We start from the raw sequence: 23,702 nt of genomic DNA on the forward strand, positions 1-23,702 counted from the left end.
TTTATATGTTTTATTTCCTTCTCTTTTAGGATTAATCTATGCAACTAGTTCTTTATTCATTAAGTAGAACTTAAGTGAGAACTCATGAGCTTTTAGTTACCTTCACACATAAATCATTTTTCATTTTGTATAATTAATGTCCCATTATATACTATAGCAATAAACATTACTAAACTTTGTTCAGGATTATGGCTTCCTGTTTCCCAAAGTGGATCAGCTGGTACCCTAAAGTGGAGGAAGTTACATGTGTTTGTATTTTCTCTTTGCCTTCTTTTGCCTTTTACTATGATTTTGATTATCTTCCTTGCTTTCCCCCCCTCCTTCGGTCTTAGAGACAAGGCAAGTCTTTAAGGTCTAGTTCCTCTCTCTTCAAATCTGTTAGTTTTTCAGAGACCACTGGGTGCTTCTCACTACATCTTCTTTGACATAAGTCATTGCATCTCCTTTCCTGCTAATTATATTCTTTCTTAGTCGGGGGCATGTGCTTTCTCTGTTCCATACAATTTCTTTGTGGCAGAATAATCTTGCCAAAAAAAATTTATACTGATTTCATAATGATTAATTATTTTTTATTTATTTATTTTTTTTGTCTTTTGTTGTTGTTGTTGCTATTTCTTGGGCCACTCCCGTGGCATATGGAGGTTCCCAGGCTAGAGGTTGAATAGGAGCTGTAGCCACCGGCCTATGCCAGAGCCACAGCAACGCGGGATCCGAGCCGTGTCTGCAACCTACACCACAGCTCACAGCAACGCCAGATCCTTAACCCACAGAGCAAGGCCAGGGACCGAACCCCCAACCTCATGGTTCCTAGTCGAATTCGTTAACCACTGCACCACGACAGGAACTCCTCCAATTAATTATTTTTTTGTCTTTTTGCCTTTTTAGGGCTGCACCTGTGGCATATGGAGGTTCCCAAGCTAGGAGTATAATCAGAGCTGTTGCTGCCAGCCTATGCCAGAGCCACAGCAATGCCAGATCCAAGCTGTGTCTGTGACCTACACCACAGCTCACGGCAATGCCAGATCCTGAACGCACTGAGTGAGGCCAGATATTGAACCTGCAACCTCATGGTTCCTAGTCAGATTTGTTTCCGCTGTGTCACCACGGGAACTTCCATAATGATTGATTTTGTATACTGATGTGTGTGACTTGTAAATAATATATAACTAGTTTGTAATTCTGAATGAGATTTTAAATTGAGGACAGAATGTTTTATGTTTCTTTATATCCAATATTTAAAATGAATATAAGCTAATAATAGCACAATTCAAAGTCCACTTCATATAGATAGTATTTTTAGGAAATTTAGATCCTAGTTTGAAGAATATGGACTAGAAAGACAATAAAGTCTTTAATATTTAATTGCATCCTAAACTATATTATTTTAGCTTTTTTTTACCATTGTATCATGAAGGAAAACTGGCAATAATTTTTGGACATTTTGTTAGTCTTAGGAACATGAAGCTAATATCACAAATGATCTTTGAAATAAATGCTGGTGATGTTTTAAAATATAGTTCTTTGTATTAACAGTAACACTTGACTTCTCTAAGTAGAAAGGTATGGTTTTCTATAAACAATGGATAATAGTACAGTATGATTTAATGGCTGCAAGAATTATTAATGAAATAGGGTACCTCTGAATGTTTTATTGACCATATAAAAGTGTTTATGTATAATATATGTGTAACATATAGAGTACTCAGGGAGGAATTATTCAGGAATTATTCTATCGGCATGCTCTTTATTTTATCAGGCCTCTCTGCTCAGAAATTATTCACTAAAGATACCTTTAATATTACCTACTCTTATAAACTTGACATTTTGACAAATCCTTAGAATAAACACTATACATGTTCATATATATATATATATATATACACACACACACACACCTATTTAACTTAAATATAATGATAACATTCTCATGTGTGTTCCTTGCACATACATAAGTATATGTATTATAGTTATCTTAAGTATAAATATCTTTCTCTAATCAAACACAAACTCCTGCAAAGAATGTGTATGTTTAATGGGGTCATACACATTCCAAAGAGCAAAATTTTTTGCAATGGAGCTGATAGAAATGTTTTTTTTTTTTTCATATAACTCCATTATATATCCTGTCTTGAGAACTGACAAAATACTATAACATTTGCATTTAAGGAAGTATCACTAACTTTGAGTGTTCATTTTAATTTCTTATTCTCAATTACTGAATGTTCTTCCTTTGTATTCTGAATTGATTCATACCAAACTGAGAGTTTTAATGCATAGAAATACTATGGAATTTAAATAACTAAGTTATTACTTGCCTGCTGTTTCTTGTTCAGGTAAACATGCAATGATGTTACCCTATACTGCCACATCAATAGATAGCCAGGATCCAGTTTACTCAAGTTGCAGGTTTTTGGTTGCAATATCAGTTGTGGTTTATCCTCCATCTTTTCTTATTTTGTTTATTTGGGTCTTCTCTTTTCTTCTTGATGAGCCTGGCCAGAAGTTTGTCAATTTTGTTTATCCTTTTCCAAAATCAGTTCCTAATTTATTGGTTTTTTTTCTATTTTTTTAATCTATATTTTATTTATTTTCTCTCTGATCTTTATCATCTCCTTTCTGCTGACTTTAGGTTTTGTTTGTTCTTTCTTTTTCTAATTTTTCCAGATGATAGGTTAAGTTGTTTATTTGAGATTTTTCTTGTTGATTTAAGAAGGGCTGGAACACTATAAACTTCCTTCTAAGAACTACTTTTGCTGTATCCTGTATATTCTGCATGGTTGTATTTTCCTTGTCATTTGCTTCCAAGGTAATTTTTAATTTCTTCTTTGATTTCATTGTTAATTGGTTGACCCATTATTTTGTTTTGTTTTGTTTTTAGTAGCTTATTGTTTAGTCTCCATGTATTTTTTTTTCTTTTTTCTATTCCTTTTACTTTTTTCTGGTTTCATGCTTTTGTGGTCAGAGAAGATGGTTGAAATAATTTCTGTACTCAGATTTATGGTGGCTTGTTTTGGGCCCTAATATGTGGTCATTCCTAGAGAATGTTCCATGTATACTTGAAAAGAATGTGTATTCTACTTTCAGGTGTGATGTCCTGAAGATATCCATTAAGTTGGACAGTTCTGTGGTATCATTTACAATCTCTATTGCCTTATTGATTTTCTGTCTTAAATATCTGTCCATTGATGTGAGTGAGTGTGAAAGTTTTCTACTTTTATTATACTTCTGTCAATTCCTCCCTTTATGTTTGTTAGTATTTGTTTTATGTATTTGGGTGCACCTATATTGGGTGCATTTATATTGATGAGTGTAATATTCTCTCCATGTTTGATCCTTTTATCATTATATAGTGTCCTTCTGTATCTTTCTTTATAGCCTTTGTTTTAATTTCTTTTTCTTTGTCTGATATGAGTATTGTAACTCCCTCTTTCTTGCCATTTACTTTTGCATGGGATATCTTTTTCCATAGGTTGAAGGTCTTTGGGAAATACACATTTTTTGAGGGTAACAAAAAGGATTCTGACTCAAATCATGAAGGGTGGCACTCCTGCACAGTCAGTGGGTAGGGTACTGTGTTAAAAAAGACAGTTTCTCCAGATGACACCTGGATGACTAGAGGCGCTCACTCCAACATAGACTAATGATCTGGTGGAATATACCTAACCTTCCTCATTGACCTTCACTTTGACTCTCTCCTAGGCCTGACTTTCAGGACAGAGGGTTCTCTTCCTTGTTAGATCTTGGGGGTCCTCTCTTGGAATGCCCTCATGCTCAATCACTTGGCATTTGCCTTTAAACCTTCTTGTAATCTGGAGTGACTTTCTCCCACATTTTCAACTTTACCCTCAGAGGGACTCTCTCTTCCCTCAAACTCCATTCTCATCAAATTCTCTTACAGGAGTCTTTAGTAGACTTTCAAAATCCAAGCAAGATAACAAAACCGAGTTTCTCTTTTCTTAATGAGAAAAAATGCTCAATATTGTAACCTTTACAGAGGTGACTATAGAAATAATTTTTGATATACATGTTATTATACGTATTTGTATTCTTTCTCTCTTCCACAGCAATGAAAAGGAAGTTAATATTTTTTCTATATTCATGTTTATGATAGTAGGTAATTATACCACTACTACTGCTATGAATATTCTGTTAATAATAGAAGTAAATGTGAGAAGAAAAATTAAACCTTTAAGTAGCTGCATAGATTTATTTTCTAAATATTTTAATCATTAGTGTAACTGTCAGTTGATATTTGTTGATTACTTATTATGAGACTGAACTGTTCTGCAGTTTGCATGCATTATATCAGTTAGTCCTTGTATTGAGGTATGAACTCTCTGTTACCCACAACTGGAGAAACTGAGGCTTAGAAAAATTTAATGTTACATTCACATAAGATATTTTCAGTTTTGTGGTAAAATTTTATCCAATCTTAATATTTTTGTATTTATTGTTAATAAAGATGACCATTCTAATGCTTATTCATTATGAAACAATACACACCATTACATCTTTTTTTCCTTTTCTTTCTATCTTTCTTTCTTTTTTAATTTATGGCTGTACCTATGGCATATGGAAATTCCTGGACTAGGGATTGAACCCAAGCTGCAGCTGTGACCTATGCCACAGCTACAGCAACACCAGGTACTTTAACCTGCTGTGCTGGGAGAGGGATCAAACCAAAACTCTTCAGCAACCCAAACCACCACAGTTGGATTCTTAACCCACTGTGCCACAGTGGGAATTCCTCATCCTTCTTATTTCTAAGGAATAGACTAGAGAAACATTTGCCCTTAAATATTTAAAGTGTTGAAAATTATGTAATAGTGAACAAACATACAGTAGTTTTACCTGGTATATAATTAATGCTAATATTTGAGAGTAAATCTAGCATTCTATAGCCTATGGAAGATAAATTCAGTAATATTATCTTAAAGATTTTATACATTTCATGGAATTTCATTACATTGTATGGAATTCCATGAATTTTACACATTCCATGGAAATTTGCAGCATTTTTGGTTGCATCTATATTCACATATTTTCATTTATTTCTTAATAAATATTTCATTTTAAGAAGGGTTTTTGTTAATCTAGGTCTTATAACACATTCTCTTTCCTCTTTTAGATATTGGAGGTATAATACTTATTTGTAGTACTTAAGGTGGATCATTTGTGTTTCTAATTCCTCAGTAAGAACACAAATAGTACAGTATTTCTTAGGAAGTTAATTAATGATCTATAGCCACATTCAACACATAGTGTCTCAGTGATCTTTCAAAATGTTTAGTAGCATTAGATAGCCTTTGAAGTAATTATGACTATGCTCAAAAATGTAATGCTAGAACTTTCATATCACTGTATTTTTATTTTTTGAAGCTAAAATGACATGGATTATAAAGACAAATCATTATTTTATAGTCCTCTTGAAAAAAGAAAAAAAAAGTCTAAATTATTCCATGGGGTATGCATCCTGAATTTAGAGATGTTAAAATTTGAAAAACAACATGTGGTAAACATATGTAACAGTCAACATTACTATTGACAGATATGTGAAAGATTGTTTAGCAGGGAGGGGAATAAGCACAAGCACACAGTTCTGGTGGGAGTAGAGGCTGGTATAGTCTTTCTAGAGCTTGAGATCAAGCCAAATCTGTAAAACTATTCATATCTTTTGACTCAGTAATTCCTCTTAAAAGAAAGAATGAGACGTGTAAACATTTAGGAGCAACTTCTATGTGTTAGGTACTATTATAAGCATTTGGGATATATTAACAAAGGGAGAAAAATTTCTTCCCCTTGTGGAACTCATGTTCTAACACAGAAGAGAAAATGATTGTGATATATTGCATTGTGAAAAAAATAGATTATACTAAACAAAAATGGATGTGTTTACATGTGTTACTGAATCACTTTGTTGTACAGCAGAAATTACCACAATATTATAAATCAACTGTACTTCAATAAAACTTAAAAAAATAGATTTTAAAACAGTATTTGCTATATGATTCTAATTTGTAAATGTGTTTCAAAAAATAGAAACATTGTGAATACCCCACAGTAAATGATTGGTATGATGCCTTTAGCCAACTGGGTTTTACTTCTATTTGAGTTTTATTCTGTAAATTTTAACCAGATTGGATTATTACAAGTAAAATTACATGGGCATGTTTCTATATTACTAACCAATCTATTTGTCTCCTTCTGTTTTTATTATGTTTGTGCAAATCTTGTTTTTATTAGATTTAGAACTGTAAGAGGCTAAGAACATGTAAGTGTGATTCTCTTAGTTAGTATTGACTTAGAGGTCCTCAAAGTGGGGTGCCTGGATCATTAGCATCCCCTAGGAACTCATTAGAAATTCAAAAATTGGAACTCCACTCCACACCTACTGAATCAGAAAGTATGGGGGCAGGGCTCAGATATCTGTGTACAGCTGAACCCTTCAGCCATTCCAATGTACTCTGAAGTTTCAGTAGCAATGTAGTAACTCATACTCACTTGGAAAGAAGCTAACTGATGTTTGTTGGGCAGCTACCAAGTCAGTCACCATAGTGGGCCTTTTCATTAAATTACTTCATATAAATTCTAATAGCATATGAGACAGTATCATTAGTAGACTCCACTCCTGACTAGATCTGTGTCCTTGGGCTAAGTATTTAATGTAATGTTGCTCAGTTAATTTATTCATAAAACAGATATGTGTCTACCACTTGAGTTTGTTGGGAGGATTAATTAAATTGACAAGTATATGAAAAATACTATTTAATTCTCATACTTGTTTTCTATCATCATTATTACTTTCAGTTATAAGCATTATTGAGGCCTCAATAACTTAAGTAATTTGCTAGACATGATACAGCCAAAATTTGATCCTTGGCTGTTTTCCTTTAAAAGAAGATCTGTTTTTGTCCTCCCCTCTCCATCTGCATACAATAATTACATTTGTACAATATATTTTGTCTCCTTTATACATGTACATTTCTCCTTCTCCATTATTATTTATCTGATAGCCTTCTCTAAATAAACATCATAAGAGAGGGGTAATACTTTGTATTTTCCAAAATCTGATTTTATGTTTAGATGCATAATAGATGTCCAGTAAACACTTGCTAATTGTGAGAAAAAGTCAATGGCTAAAACTTTCTTCAAACATTGATAAAATGTCTGCTAGTGAAATAATAGATTATAGGAGTAATATTAAAGAAAAATCTCTTCCCCCCCCCTCTTTTTAAAGGAAATTGTCAGAGTAGCCTACATATGAATACAAGGCTAAATACTTGCATGGTATCTGGCTAAATCTCTTTTAGTTAACAATGTCCAGCCTATATAATTCAAGGAGTAGAGAATAAGAAAATATTGATGGATTTTTCTATTTAATAAATAAAGAAAGAAACAGAATATTTAAGTAGTTGAAAGATATTTTACCTCATAGATACATGGGAAATAATCTTATGTCTTCAGAATAATTATTTTTAATACAGTTTGAGTAGTTTTCATATTGAGCAGTTGACAACTAGAAGAAATAAGAATGTTCAAGAAAAATATTTTCAATACTAAAATAACAAATACTCTGGTGTATAAAACTCTATTCATAAAAATATAACTTTTTTGTATATTTATAACCACATCATAATCCCCATTATGCCACCTATATTAGAAATATTCATTGACCATACAAACTTCTCATACTCTTCTTTGTTGGTAAGATAATTGTTCAATCTTTCCTCAAGAACTACATAATGTATCATAATTGTTACTAGTGGCTAACTTAAGGAATTCCCTGTGATTGGAAGAGAAAAATGAAAAAATGAGATATGAGACTAATAAACAAATGGACATCAACCAGACCAAATATGACACTAGAACTTTGACCACCAAGCCTGGGAGTCCAAAACACAACCTCTGCAACAACTGGGTCAGAATCGTTATGAAAGTCTAGGACTTTCAAAATATTTTCAAGTGAGTGATTACCGACGTCCTTCATTTTGGTCTCCTGTTTCTAACTCTGAAACTCTCTGCAACTTTGGCTGCAAAGAAACCACAAATGCTTCCAATCTTGTAGGATGCCCTGCTTTTAGTTAACCCACCTCCAGCTTTCCCATGCTAACAACCTCCACTTAGAGCATACCCGAAGCTTTCTGTTTTATGCCTATAAAGTTCCATGACACTGGCCTTGGCAATATTTTTTGGACACAACAATAAAAGCAAAAGCAACAAAGGGAAAAATTTTAAAAAAATGTCACTATATCACATAAAAAGAAAGAGCTTCTGCATAGGAAATAAACAATCAATGAGATAAAAAGGCAACCTATGGAATGGGAGAAAATATTAGCAAATTGTTAATCTGATAAGGCTTTAATATCCAATATATAAAAACAACTTGTACAACTCAATAACAAAAGCAATAGAAACAATCCAATTAAAACAAGGGCAGAAGAATTGAATGGACATTTTTCTAAGGAAGACATATAGATGACTAACAGATTCGTCAAAATGCTGAAACCTCACTAATCATCAGGGCAATGCCCTCATCAGGGCAATGCAAATCAAACCTGCAGTGAGGTATTTCCTCATGCCTGTTTGAATGGCTACATCCTAAGAGATGAGATAACAAGTGTTGGTGAAAATACTGAGGAAAAGGAACATTTATATACTTTCAGTGAGAATGTAAGTTGCTGTAACTGTGATGGAAAATAGTATGGAATATCCTCAAAAAATTATAAATAGAACAAAGATATGCTCCAGCAGTTCTACTTATGGGCTTATGTATTTTTAAAAAATGAAAGTAGCATCTTGAAGAGATATCTGAACTTCCATGTGGAACTTGTAGCATTATTCACAATAGCCAGGATATAGAAACAACCTGAATGTTTATCAATGGATGAATGGATAAAGATTTGTGGATTTGTAGGTTTTACAGTATTTCATATATATAATGGAATATTATTCAAACATGAGAATTAGGGAAATCTTGCCATTTGTCACAACATGGATTAACTTTGAAGACATATTTCTATTTTTTTTTTTTTTTTTTTTTTTTGCTATTTCTTGGGCTGCTCCCGAGGCATATGGAGGTTCCCAGGCTAGGGGTCGAATCAGAGCTGTAGCCACCGGCCTAAGCCAGAGCCACAGCAATGAGGGATCCGAGCCGCATCTGCAACCTACACCACAGCTCACGGCAACTCCAGATCCTTAACCCACTGAGCAAGGCCAGGGATCGAACCCACAACCTCATGGTTCCTAGTCGGATTCGTTAACCACTGCGCCACGACGGGAACTCCAAGACATATTCCTAAGTAAAATAAATCAGAGAAAGACAAATGCTGTATGATATCACTTGCATGTGGGATCTAAAAAGCTGAACTCATAGAAACAAAGGCTAAAATGATCATTACTTGAGCTTAGGAGTAGGGGAAACAGAAACACGCCAATTAAAGAATACAGACTTCAGTTAAAAACAAATAAATTATGGGGATCTAATGCATAGCATTGCAATTACAGTTAGTGATATTGCATTATACACTTAAAAGTACCTAACAGAATAGATCTTAAATAATCTCACCAAAAAAAAAAAAAAAAAAAAAAAAAGAATGGCAATTTTGTAACATGATAGAAGTGTTAGCTAAGGCTATGTGGTAATTTTTTAAGAAATATCAATTCAACATATTGTGTACCTTAAAGTTACAGTTGTTTATGCCAATTTTACCTCAAGGATGCTGGAAAAAATAAGTTAGAAATGTCATTCGATAATCCACAGAGTATGGCAACAAGGGGATAAGTTTTGTTTTAGACATTTTGATTTCAAGGTAAATGGGAAATTGGTAAGTCAAAATATCTAGAAAGAAGTTGGAAAATTAGCACTCAAAACAGCGAATACAGCCAGATCTAGAAATACTTATTTGGAAATATCCCCCATAGAGATGATAACTGAAGCTGTGTATGTGAGAATAATTTCAGATATGGTAGATACAGAAATAGGAGAGGATCATAAAATATACCCCTATACTAGTTCACACATTCATTCAGAAATCCCTGAGCACCGCAGCACCCTGGGCCTTATGCTTGGTGCTAAGGGTGGATGTGCTGCAAGACTGCCTACATTTAAAGATATTGGGAAGCAGAGAAAAACAAGCAAAATCCACAAGATGTAATCATCAGAATATTAAAAAAAAAGGCAGTGATGGAATTCCTGAAATAGAATTTTAAGAAGGAAGAAGTGTTTAACAGGCATGTTGACTATGAAATGTTCAAGGGTGGAGTTCCCCTCGTGGCGCAGTGGTTAACGAATCCGACTAGGAACCATGAGGTTGCGGGTTTGGTCCCTGCCCTTCTCAGTGGGTTAAGGATCCGGCGTTGCCCTGAGCTGTGGTGTAGGTTGCAGACGCGGCTCGGATCCTGCGTTGCTGTGGCTCTGGCGTAGGCCAGTGGCTACAGCTCTGATTCGACCCCTAGCCTGGGAACCTCCATATGCCGTGGGAGCGGCCCAAAGAAATAGCAAAAAAGACAAAAAAAAAGAAAAAGAAATGTTCAAGGGTGATGGTGATTCAGAAAAGAATGTGGGATTTGATATTTTGGCATTATTGAAAATATGCAATAAAAGTATGTCTGTCATTATAGTTATTAGGATAAAAAACGAACTGTTAGATATAACATGTAAGGGTAAACTACCCACACACAAGAAAAATGAAAGAGAAAAGCTTGAAGAAATAGGTGGATCAAGGGCAAAGTTCTCCTGGACAGGTTAAGTCTTGAAACTATAGTCTGAAAGGAATGATTAAATGGAAATAAGAAATTGATTGCCATTAGAAAAAGCACTGAAAACATATTTAGGACAGGCAAGAGAAGATGAAGACAAGAATACACGAAGGAGAGAGAAAGTTCTTTCTTGGAAATAAAGTAATGGGTGAGGAACGGATGAAGATAACAAATACATTTTTTAAATGGAAATAGGAAAATTGAAGTTGTTAACATGAATAACTTTAATCCACTTTAAAACTTATGAGCAAATTATGTCATGGCAGAAGAGAGGTAGTTACAGAAAAGGGGGCACTGGAAATATTTCACTTTAGTGGCTATTAGTAGTGTAATGGGTAGGAACTGCTATGAAATAATGATGATGAAATGTGAGCAACACATAGGGATAATTGTGTGTTAGAATAGCAAAAAAAAAAAAGGAAGCAAAAGTTTCAGTATAGCAGATTTCTTTCCCAAAACTTAGTAGAAATTTAAGGAATATCATCTAATTGAGGTTGGGAGGATTAAAGAAAGGGGAGATTAAGAGGAGAAAGGGAGGTTGTGGGGTAGCTTATCTACGACTACTCCATCTTACCTACTGATATTGTTAACATGAATATTATGGCTCATACTTCCGGCACATGGCCTGAGGTTCTACATTTGTATCAATTCCACAGAACTATCAATGAGATTTTGATAAAGACTCAAGTGATGTGTAAGCACATTTAAGTTTAAGAGGTACTGATATATACTTTACTTTTACCTCTGTTGGTTATTGCTAAGAAAGTGCTAAAAGGAAATGAATAAGTAATACTGGGTATTTTCCAGGTTCTTTTTAAGTAGCCAACTGAGCAGAGTAAGCTAGAAAGGAACTGTGAGGCCCAAATACCGTTACATAATTTCAGAAGAGGGAGGATTAAGTATCCAATAGTCATGATGGCAGCCACAGAACTGAAGTAGGAAAGCTTATCAGGAATCCTGCTACATTTGAAGTGAGGTACAAATCCATGTTGCTACAGTTACCAAATTATTTACATAAAGGTTAAACCAATTCTATGAACTTTGACACATTCTTAAAGATCTCCCAGTATTACCAACACCAGAAACAAAAAGATCATGATATTATGTTGGAAGTTACAGTTTACAGTGTTAATATCTTCCCTAATGTGTAGATATCTATAATTCAACAGTGTTTTAATAAGCATTATTTTTGAAGCTTTACTAATTAATGTGGCTAAATATCAACTTATGAAAAACTTATGACATGGCAGTGTCATTCATGAAAAAGAGTTTGGAGGATCTCTTTGTAAGGCAACCATTTGTAGTTGGAGGTTATTGTTGCCAATCCTATCAATACAAATATTTTTTTTATGTAAAGTTGTAGTGTTTTGAATAATTTTTAAGGATAGTGATATCTTAGAGTGAAAATATTAAACATGATCTATACATTTTAGTTTAAAACATGTAAATTGCCACCTGTAAAATGAATTTCTTTTCTCTCTTTCTCTCTCTTTTATTTATTTATTTATTTAGTTAGTTAGTTAGTTAGTTAGTTAGTCTTTTTAGGGCTGTACTTGAGGCATGTGGAGGTTCCCAGGCTAGGGGTCTAATTGGAACTGTAGTCACCAGCCTATGCCACAGCCACAGCAACGCCAGATCTGAGCCACGTCTATCACCTACACTACAGCTCACGGCAATGCCGGATCCCTAACCCACTGAGCAAGCCAGGGATTTAATCTGCAACCTCATGGTTCCTAGTCAGATTCATTTCTGCTGTGCCATGACGGAAACTCCAAAATGAATTTTTTAATGTTGTTTCAATATCTATTTGATACCAGAAATATTTGTACTCATTATTTTCCTTTTATCCTTTTTAATGAAGATTATAACTTTATTTTGAGGTTTTAATATATTTTTAAGCATATTTGTTTAGTTTAAACACATACTTGTTTAGTTTTGAAGATGTGAAAAGCATTACTACTAATAGTCTAAAATGCAAATTTCAGCCTACAATGTTTTTTGGCAACTTTATTTTACTAGTGGTACCTTTTGTTATATAGTAGTTTTCATATAGCTTCCAATTGTATGATGATATCCTCACAGAAGCCCTGGGATCTCAATTGTTTGCCTTGGTATTAGTTAATTCATGAATAATATGTTTCCTCTGAAGATTTTAAACTATGGAAGAAAGAGATTTCCATCTTTGTTATTTTTATTCTCCCTAATATATGCAAACTGTTAATGCATTGTAAAAAACTAATAAATTCAGACAAATTTGAATCCCCACAGAATATGCTGCACAATTAGTTTTCTGTCATAGGCTAATGTATCCAAATTATTTGAGATCATATTAAACTAATAAAGTGATATAAGGCACAGGGTTTTTTTGTTTTTTGTTTTTTTGGGTTTTTTATAAAGCCTTACTGAGATATACTTCCCATAACATAAAATTCTTTTTTCATATAACCTTTTAAAGTATGCAATTCAGTTTACTTAGTGTATTCAGCATTGTGCAAGCAGTACCACTACCTATTTTTATACTGTTTTCATGGTCCAAAAATAAATCCTGTACCTATTAGCAATCATTTCCATTCTGCTCACCCTTCAGTCCGTAAAAACTGCTAATCTGTGCTTTCTATCTCTAGAAATTTTCCTTTCCATTCAGATGGACATCCAGCCAACCCTGGGATGACACACCCCTGACCTGTATCCAGTCTCCTTCTATCTTACTATTCTACTTGTAATAGGGTTGAGTTTAAGGGATCAGAGAGGGGATGTAGCCTCTCATGATGCAAAATGACTGTTGCTGAAGCTCCAGGCATTAAGTCTGCATTCTAGCTAGAAATTAGTGGGAAAGGAGGACAAAATGGGTATACTCTGTGCATTCCGTGCTCTGTACATTCTACAAGTCACTCACTTTACTTCCATATTCATGCTCTTGCCAGAACTTAGTCTGGTGGCACTAAGACCTAGTATCTTTTTTCCAAGTAGCCACAAACCTAGCTAAAAATCAATTTTCTTTTTTTTTTCCTTTTTTTTTTTTTTTTTTTTTCTTTTTTAGGGCTGCACTTACGGCATATGAAAGTTCCCCGGCTAGGGGTCTTATTGGAGCTACAGCTGCCAACCTATACCACAGCCACAGCAACACAGGATCCAAGCTGTCTGTGACCTATATACATCACAACTCACAGCAACGCCAATCCTTAAACCACCAAGCAAGGCCAGGGATCAAACCCTCATCCTCATGGATCCTAGTTGGGTCTGTGAACTGCTGAGCCATGAAGGGGACTCCAAAATCAATCTTCTTAATACAAAAAGGACAGATGGATATCGTGGGATAACCGGAAGTTTTTGTCATAGTATTAAGCCAACTTGAACTTACTAAAATGTATTAAGCTAGAGTTTGGAACACCTGCAGAATAATACTTATGATAGATTTTAGACTGTTACAGCAGCATGTCTAGTGGCTTTTTTAAAAATAAACACATTATTTACTATTTTCTAAATTGATAGAAGTCTATCTGGTTTTCTAAGAAAATGTTTCTGAAAGCTTATACTAAAATTATGTTTGATTACATAACACTATATTTTATAAAATATTATGTATTCTAAAATTTATTGGCATAAAATTTTAGAAATTGCTATGTCTGTTGAACAATGCATAGTTTCACTTTAGTATTTAATGAGCTAGACACTGTAGAGATGTATTTATCTAAAATTAATCATACTGTATTGGAGTTGTAATACTGGAAGGATTTCATTTATTTACTATTCTTGTAAACTTATTTAAAAATTGAGATTGTAGCCATATCTCTACTTTATGAAGTTGAAGTTTTACGTTTCTTTCTAAATAGAATAAAATGGAAACTGTTAATTTCTTTCACACTTCCTCCCCATTTAAAGAATCAGAATTTCTGGGCTGCATCTAAATAATAGAATAAGTGTTTGTGTTTGAAATTCAACTGCACCCTTTTTATCTCTTTGCTCTTGGCCACATTTATTAACCTCTTTAATGAATTTTCTTATATGAACAATAATGATAACAGCTGATAACATTGCTCTAGGGATTAAATGAGATGATCCTAAAGCACTTAACATACTTTTTGACACATAGTAGATATTTAATCAAAGATAACTATTATTAATGCTACATAGGTGCAACTATAGTGATAGCAGATATATAATAAACATGTGATTATAGGAGCTATCAATCAAATATATATATATGTTTGTTAAAATACTACTTGCTAGAATATTTCACAATCAAAATATATCATTTGTAAACTGCTATAAGGGTTCATAGAACAGTCTGAACCGGGATAAAACCAAAAGTCTAAAAAACAAAAACTTGTGTAATAAGTGTGCATACACAGTAACTTCCTCACAGCTCAGCTTTGTTCATCAATGAAATGGAGATACAGTTGAGAGAATTAAATTAGTTGATACATACAAAATATTAAATAAGGACTTCATGTATTACTTATATTCAGTAAATGTTATTTATGGCATGACTTGAGATTTTGAATGTTATTAAGCTTGGCTTGAATTTAACTTCACAATGTATTAGCCATAAAATATTTTAGCTTCCAATTTTTTTTTTTTCAGTCTTTTTATCTTTCATGGCCACACTGGTTGCATAAGGAGGTTCCCAGGCTAAGGATCCAATCAGAACTGTAGCCAGCTCCTATGCCAGAGCCACAGCAACGCAGGATCAGAACTGGGTCTGTGACCTACACCACAACTTGTGGCAATGCTGGGTCCTTAACACACTGAGTGAGGCCAGGGATCAAACCCACGTCCTCATGGATGCTAGTAGGGTTCACTAATCACTGAGCCATGACGGGAACTCCTAGCTTCCAATTTCTTAATCTGAAAATGCGGAAAATAATCTCATATTTGGGAATATTACTAAAAATATGCTGAAGAGACTTTGATGAGTGTCAGTTGGAAATATATGTGATAAAGTATAGAAATCTTAGCACTGTACTATTTATGCATTGCTAATTAACTATTATTTTTCTGAATCCACTAAACTATCTTTAAAAGTATTTGCAATTATTTTAAATTACTTGTAATTATTTAAAATAACTTCACAGTTTTTAGATTTACAAAATCATTTAAAAATTCAGCCTCCATCACTTCCTCCAAAAATTGAGCATTTTGGCAAAATTGAGCCATGAAGAAATGAAGTGCTCTGAACTTTTTTAATATCAGAGAAATAACTATCTGAAATGTTGATTCCATGAATTTTTTGAGTCATGTAAATCCATTAATTAATAGCCATAATCCATGGAAATCAACATAATCAAATACAACTTTTCAAGATTTCTTTAGTAATTTGATAGTAATATAGATATTACTCTGAAACATTCATCCTTTGATATTTTAGGGTAGATTTAGGGTGTTAGACTTCTAGCATTACCAATCTTCTTTTTATTTCCTTGAAGTTTGTTTACTTGGCTCAGCATAAGTTCTTTCTGAATGGTTATTCCTTAAAATCTAAGTAGCATAAATGAAAGAAATATATCTGATCAAATTCATTTAGCTAGGATCTTATTATTTGAAATGAAATTTCCTGAAATCCATCAAGAATAATATTAATCCAGTGCCATTGTCATTGATAGTTTAATGACTGATCCTTCACCATAAATCTCTCACCTACATATATTTATCACTTTCATATCATGTTAAAATGGACTTTTTCCTCCTTAAGTTTATCCTAATACTCAGTATTCTTGCTTGAGTCAGGCCATGTAAAATGAAAAAGGTGGATGGAAGTTGGGCTGGGCCATAATTCCTCTTTTGCTTTCTTATATGTCTAAAACCTACTCCCTGTCCTTTGAAAACCAACTAGCCAAATGCATTTAATTGTCATTTCCAGAATCCCTCAATTTAAACATGAGCAATAACTTTCAGTCTGAATGTACAATACATCCAATCAGTATAACATTGTCAATAATACAAATAATGATGTCCTTTGGATTTACTGTTAATATCTGAATATTCACATTTAGATATAGATAAGCATTTTATGTATAACTGGAGGACATAAATAACCTTATGTGCTTTTTATGTTGAATTTCTATTATTCAGTTTAAAGTGCCATTTTAATATTGCAAATATGCACTACTGTGCCTCTAGGAGTAATCTAGCATCTGATGGTGCTGAAATAAATTATTGTTTCTGCATTATAATGTCAAACCTTAAAGCTTGGCTTTAAATTTTCAATAACAAAGTGGTAATAACAATTAAAGATTTCAGTTTGTGTACCCAGGGGATGGTAATACTTATTTTCAGCCAAATATTGATTCTAACATTTAACCCTTTAACATTTGCCCCAAATTTAACTTGATGTATCTCTTGATAAAAGAAGCAAGGGGGATGGGGGCAAGTCACTATAATTCTTTGATTGTCTTTTGAAGTAAAAGCATTCAGAATTCAGATCATACTAGATTTTTGGGAAGGGCTTCCTTTTCAATAAATATTAGTAGAAGTAGATTTTCTGAGGTCATCATCAGGTCATCATCTGGTCATTTTCTTCTTGCTCCCATAGGGAAGCAGAAAGCCATAGAATAGCAAGCCTGGGACATCCTCAAGGTCAATTCAGGTGCACTGGGAATACTAAAAGCAATGGGCAGCAGAGACATCTATGCATGCAGGGCTTAGTGAACAGTGTAAGGACTTGAGAACAAGAAGCCTGGGGCAACCACTCATAGCTGGAATCAAACACAATGGATTAACAATCGAAGACAAAGTATAATCAAGTCTCTGCCATGAGCTGATTCAGTGACTTCAACCAAGAAATTCTGAACATACGTTATTGAAGATTTCTCTCCATATATGTATAAATAAATCACTTTGCTGTGTACGTGGAACTAACACATTGTAAATTAACTATACTTCTATTAACTAATTAAAAGATACATGAATACACATTATAATGATAATTAAAAACAATAAAGAAAAAATATATTCCACACATGTATTTCAGTTTGCAGAACAGTAACAATAAATTTTGATGTGAATACTTACACTTCAGTGATAGTAATTGTTTCCACTAACATTTTATCAGAAGAACATCAGAAATATTTTATTTCACTCTTCAAGTGGTTCTTTTTACTGTTAAAATCATTTCCACATATTATAATCCCTCCTAAAAGTTAAAGAGCATTTATTTGTCAGATAAGCTATTTTATATAGTGTTTTCTTCATTTGCAGTAGAAAATAGCTGAAATGATTTAATGAGCATATGCCTGAGAAAAACATCTTCCAAAACAAGACCACTCGTAAGAAATTGACAAAATACATTCAATCTATTATAGTTTCTGTCTTCTATGAACTCATAATGCATCACACAGTAGAGCACCTGCCTGTATACCAGTCATTCATAAGTTTTCTAAAGGGTTCATAAATGCTACTAATTTCTTCACTGATGGTAGAAATTAAATCATCAGTTTCCTTACTTTATTCATATAGTACGGTATCTACCTAGAAGGAAGTGAATTCAGGGGCTTAATAAATGTGTGCTGATTAGTAAGTTACCACTGCATTAAAATGATAAAAATTTTGCAAAGCATATTAACTACTAAATATGATCACATGTGACAGTAATCAAATGTCTTGACTTAATGAAAATATTAACCAGGTTCATAAAGTGTTATTGTTAAATATCTTAAAATATAATGAACTGTGGATACTATGTAGTCTATATGATTATGTTAGATAATATTTACATTCATGGAGAGTTATCTATTACCCATTGATTAAAACAAAGATCTAAATCAAACAGTAGTAGGATATCTGCATTTGTATATGTGTGTGTGTGTGCCTACCTGGAAATGATAGCTTGTGTATATGTATATATGTATGTGTGTACATATATATATTTGGCACTGTAAATGAGTGTAACCAAGAAAGATTTCTAAAATAATATATGCAAAATACATTTTGCTTGCAAATGTGTCCCTCACCCATAGTTCCCCAAGAAGCAAAAGAGACAATACAATTCTCTGCTTGGTTGTTAGCCCTGCATTAAAGAGCTGAAATTAAAGTAATTAATCTCAAATCATAATAATTTGATGTGAGCTAATGGTAATTCTATTTCAGACAAAATTGTACTCAAAACTGCTTGTCAAATAATATGCACAGTACTTATGCAATATAATTTTTCATGATACTGAATTACTATTATTTTTTGATCCTTGAATTAAAATGCATTACTTGTACTAATACAAATGTTTTTGGTTGTAATTTTTAGGTCTCAGGGTGGTGAACTTTTTCTTTGAATTCCTCACCTATGAGCTTATGGTAAGATTTTAATTAATATACTATATTTTATGGGTTTTTATCCTCTATTACTCTTGCTTCATAGTGTCCAGTAAATATAACAGTAAAGGGAATTTGCATATTTAGCTTGATACTTTAACCTTAATTTTACATGAGTGTTAAAGAAACTATGTGACATATTTTCTATCAAATGTTTATATTCTTGGGTAGCTGATAGTGATATAGTGACTTAATATAGAGGTACTTGATAAAATCTTTGATAGCTTTCTAAGTAAATTTGAAGCATCATTCAGAAAGGTAAAGATTTATACCAAAAAATGTTATTTTGATATAAATGAAAATTTTATATATTAAAATTTTCATAGTGAGGTGTATTTGATGTCAATGAATAGGGCAATGAGTTATTGAAAGAAAAATTCATTTTATTCCCTGTCAGGATTTATCAAAATTAGGTTCCTCTATGAAAGCTTAATGTTGGAGCTTTGGAAAGTTGAAAGTAAAATATGTAACTATGAAAATAGAAATAATAAGAAATAATGAGTAACTTCTAAGATGATTTGAAGGGGCTTTATTTATTTGATAATTTCTGTAGTTACTGCATTCAATAATGTGTTAAAAATGTGACTCTGGATTACATTGGTAATTAATTACTACAGAATATAAGTAAACGTGTTTATGTTGTGAAACTGATTGGGTTATTTCAGTAAGAGAATAGAGTTTATCTATTCCTTTATGGAAATCATGACAAAGATTTAGTTTGTAATTGATACATAAAATGCAGATGTTTTGTATGGGCATTTGTACCTACACTTCATATTTGTGGTGAAGTGATATATTGGGAACCACACAGGTAACTGACTAAATGTCCTGCTGATTTGGTAATACAGCATTATTGAAATGTAACTTGAAGGAGCTGCTTTAAGTGACTGTAGGTAACAACTACCTCTAGGTACTCTAATGTATTCTCTTTGATGACATTTTTTTTAGAAACACTCAACATATGATTGTGAAATAACAAATGCCACATAGCGTCAAGAGGAGATTCCTCTGTCCCACCAAAAGGACTCTTTTGATAAGGGAAGACATTTACATAAAATGTTATTTAGATATGCATAGAACAATAACTTTATCCTTGAGAATATTTTTTAATTGGAAACTTGTATTTTATACATATATCTAAATGAACTTATAAAGTATTTCAATGTATAGATAGTACAAAATATTTTACAAATTTACTATCATCTCTAGTCTTGTTAATATTCTTATATAAATATAACAAACAGAGAAAATTGCTCAGATCTTAAGTACACGGTTTCAGTGAAGTTATCACAAAATGAACACGCCTATATAACCAGCACTCACAAAAATTAAGAAACAAAAAGATAAAACATTAGAGTATGTTAAAGCCCCTACCATAATTGCTCTTTTCTAGTAACTATACCCTCAGAGCATAAGCACTATCTTGAATTCTAGAAGGGTAGATTATTTTGCCTACTAAATAAAGTTGTATAAAGGACATCATATGGGAGGTACTGCTTTGCTTCTTTTCCTCAAAGTTACATTTGTAAGATTACATGCAGTGGTAAGTCACTCATTCACATTGCTGTGTAGTACTCACCTGTTTGACTATACCAGACTATGATCCTTTTTCCAATTTATAAGCATTTGGGTAGCTTCTAGACTTTTAACTCTTATGAATAACGGTTCTATGGACATCTGGAACATGTCTTTTAGGGAATATGTGTATATATTTTATTGAGTATATAGGATATATATATATATATATATATGTTCTGCATTAGTAGATACTGACATTTTACGAAAGTGGTTATATAAGATTTTGACAGCAGGATCTGAGAGTTCAGTTACTCTATATACGCAATAACACTTGGGAATTTTCATCTTATTTCTTTTTTTTTTTTTTTTTTTTTTTTTTTTTTTTTTGTCTTTTCTGGGGCTGCTCCTGTGGCATATGGAAATTCCCAGGCCAGGGGTCTCAGCAGAGCTGTAGCCACCGTCCTAGGCCACAGCCATAGCAACGCAGGATCCGAGCCGCATCTGTGACCTACACCACAGCTCATGGCAACCCTGGAGCGAGGCCAGGGCTCCAACCCGCAACCTCACGGTTCCCAGTGGTTGTTAACCACGGAGCATGATGGGAACTCCTCATCTTTCTATTATAGCCATTTTCAGGTGTTTCTAGATATATTTTAAATTGAATGTCTTGAAAACTAATGGTATTAAAAACTTGTTTTTATAATTATTCATCATATGGATGTTCTCTTTCTTTTAAATGTCTGAATCTTTTGCTCTTTATTATATTTCCTTTAAATTTATTGTTTTTCCTTTTTTATTATGTATATAATTATATTAAATCCTCTGACAGATACATGCAGTGATATACCAGGATTGCCTCAACCTGATTCATAAAAGCCAACTGTTGAAGTGTCAAGTATTTTAAGAGCTGCTTAGTAGTTTTTGCACCACACACACTGGCAAACACTAAAAAAACAGAACTTTATTTTTCCTTCTGGAGAGCTAGTTGTTAAACATTACCAGCACACCAATGGATATATATATTGTCTATAATACCATTTGGTGTAATTTCTCATCTGATGGTATCTTTTGCTGAATAGAAGTTCTTCATTTTAGCTTATTCTAGTTATAGGTTTAATTCTTGCATAATTAGGGATTTTTGTGTCCTATTTAAGAGATATTTGCCCTTGCTGTGGTTGTTACTTTCCTGTGGTATCCACAGAAGCTTTATAGTTTGATCTTTTGCATTTAATTATCTTTAAGTTTTAAAGCTATTGTGTGATGGTATTGTGCACTTAAGATAGTTAGATGGACAGTTTTTCATCAGGATAGTATATGCTCTGTATATGTTAACTTATAAAATATGCTATGTATACATTAATTTCTTATAAAATATGAAGATACTGCTATCTATGTTTATTTATAAATCAATATAGCAACATATAAGCAATTTGTAGTATTTCATAAAGTTAATATATGTGTCTATGCATTGTCTACTATAGGTTTTACATACTACAATCAGGTGGCCATAGTTCAATAATTTTGAAATAAATATCCAGTATTATAACAAAATGGCTTAATCTTAAATGTATTATGATAATTTACTTCCATCAAGGATTATTGTGTGAATGAAATTCTGCAAAATAAATATACTACAGAATCATTACAAGACTCAGAATATTAGGTCAACCTTTTGACATTCAAGTAAAATAATTACCAAAATATATTCAGTTACTTTTAAAATATTATGTATAATAACTTGACTACATATATGACTGCCATGGTAAATATAGCCTAAAGGATTATCTACAGAGCACTATTTTATAAACTTCATTAAGATTTTATTTGCCTTGTGATCAATATAGATATTTATATGTAATATTACATATATGTAATTTTAAGTGGAACACACTAGGGCACCACATATCTGTTTTGCACCTGATAGGACTAATAGTATAAAAAGCAGTATTATTTTTTCTTTATGAGTCAATTTTAGAAGTGTGTGTGTTTGCCACAGATTGTATTGTCCTCTTTCATGTGTGCTTTGTGAATTGAATGTAATTTTTCCTCTCCAAGTTATGATCTTGATTTAAATACACTCAGTTTTCTCCATAAAGTTTGAAATATTTGAGAGATGTTAATAAAACTTTATGGAATTAAATATTTTCAAATGGAATGTTCAGTAGTTTCAATATCCACATATCAAATTTTAGACTATTCCATTTTTAATCTCTGGGTTTTTAATCCAAGCCATTTCATTGATTTCAGAATAGAGAAGTACCTTGAGTTTGGGGTGGAATTTTATTTTATTTATTTTTATTTTTTGGCCCACACTCACAGCATGTAGAAGTTCTCAGGCCCAGGGATAGGACCTGAGTCACAGCAGTGACAACACTGAATTCTTAACTGCTAGGCCACTAGAGAACTCAAACTCAAACAGTGGAAGTGAAAAAACAAGTCATATAAAATGTTTTTAACAATTAGTTATTATCTTCCAAATCTTTACAATGGTGAAAAATCTGAGAAATTTGGAGTTTATAGATCAGTCTTTGAAATTAAAGAAAATGAAAGTGATTTATTTTCACACATTTGGAGTGCCTAGGATTTGTATGAGTTGTTTTTCTTTTAGACATTCTTGCCTATTTTAGGTAGCCAAAGATGATAAAATCTTGAGTGTGTACTAATTAGAAGCTAATTATATTTTCACTTTTCCAACATTACTATTCACAGTAGGACAATTAAAGCAGGAAGAACAAAGGCGAATGAAACATAAAGATATCTTGAAGATTGGGCCATATATTTTACTTGGCAGTAATAGGACTACTCATGTACTGTTTTAAATAGCTAACTAATGAGGTTATCTGTGAAATACACTACAGTTTATACAAATATTTCAGGATGTAATTCATGAAGATGTCCTTGAAGGCAAATGACATTTAAAGGAAAAAAAAATCCAGTGAAGACAGTGACAATGGATATAAGTAATTAATGGCAGTTAAGTATACATTTTTATAGAGATTACAGAGTTTAAGGACAAATAAAGTTCAAAGGTATGCACTTAACATACTGAAAGAAGAAAAACAGCAGAAACAGGAGAGTTGTCAACATATAGAATATTTCATTATGTATAATTTGAGTCCAGG

The 23,702-nt window shown here is 32.8% G+C and overlaps 1 protein-coding gene across 6 annotated transcripts in view; it reads left to right on the forward strand.

Moving 5' to 3' along the window:
- The window catches only part of PTPRD (protein tyrosine phosphatase, receptor type D), a 2,180,605-nt gene that overhangs the window by 940,517 nt on the left and 1,216,386 nt on the right, over window positions 1-23,702 (forward strand). For all 6 annotated transcript variants that reach the window (XM_021074366.1, XM_021074373.1, XM_021074310.1 and 3 more), the window contains one exon: window positions 18,995-19,044. The gene's annotated coding sequence lies outside the window, so the exon portion shown is untranslated. The remainder of the gene's footprint in view (window positions 1-18,994; window positions 19,045-23,702) is intronic.

This window comes from Sus scrofa, chromosome 1 (genome assembly GCF_000003025.6).
Source record: "Sus scrofa isolate TJ Tabasco breed Duroc chromosome 1, Sscrofa11.1, whole genome shotgun sequence".
Lineage (NCBI taxonomy): Eukaryota > Metazoa > Chordata > Mammalia > Artiodactyla > Suidae > Sus > Sus scrofa.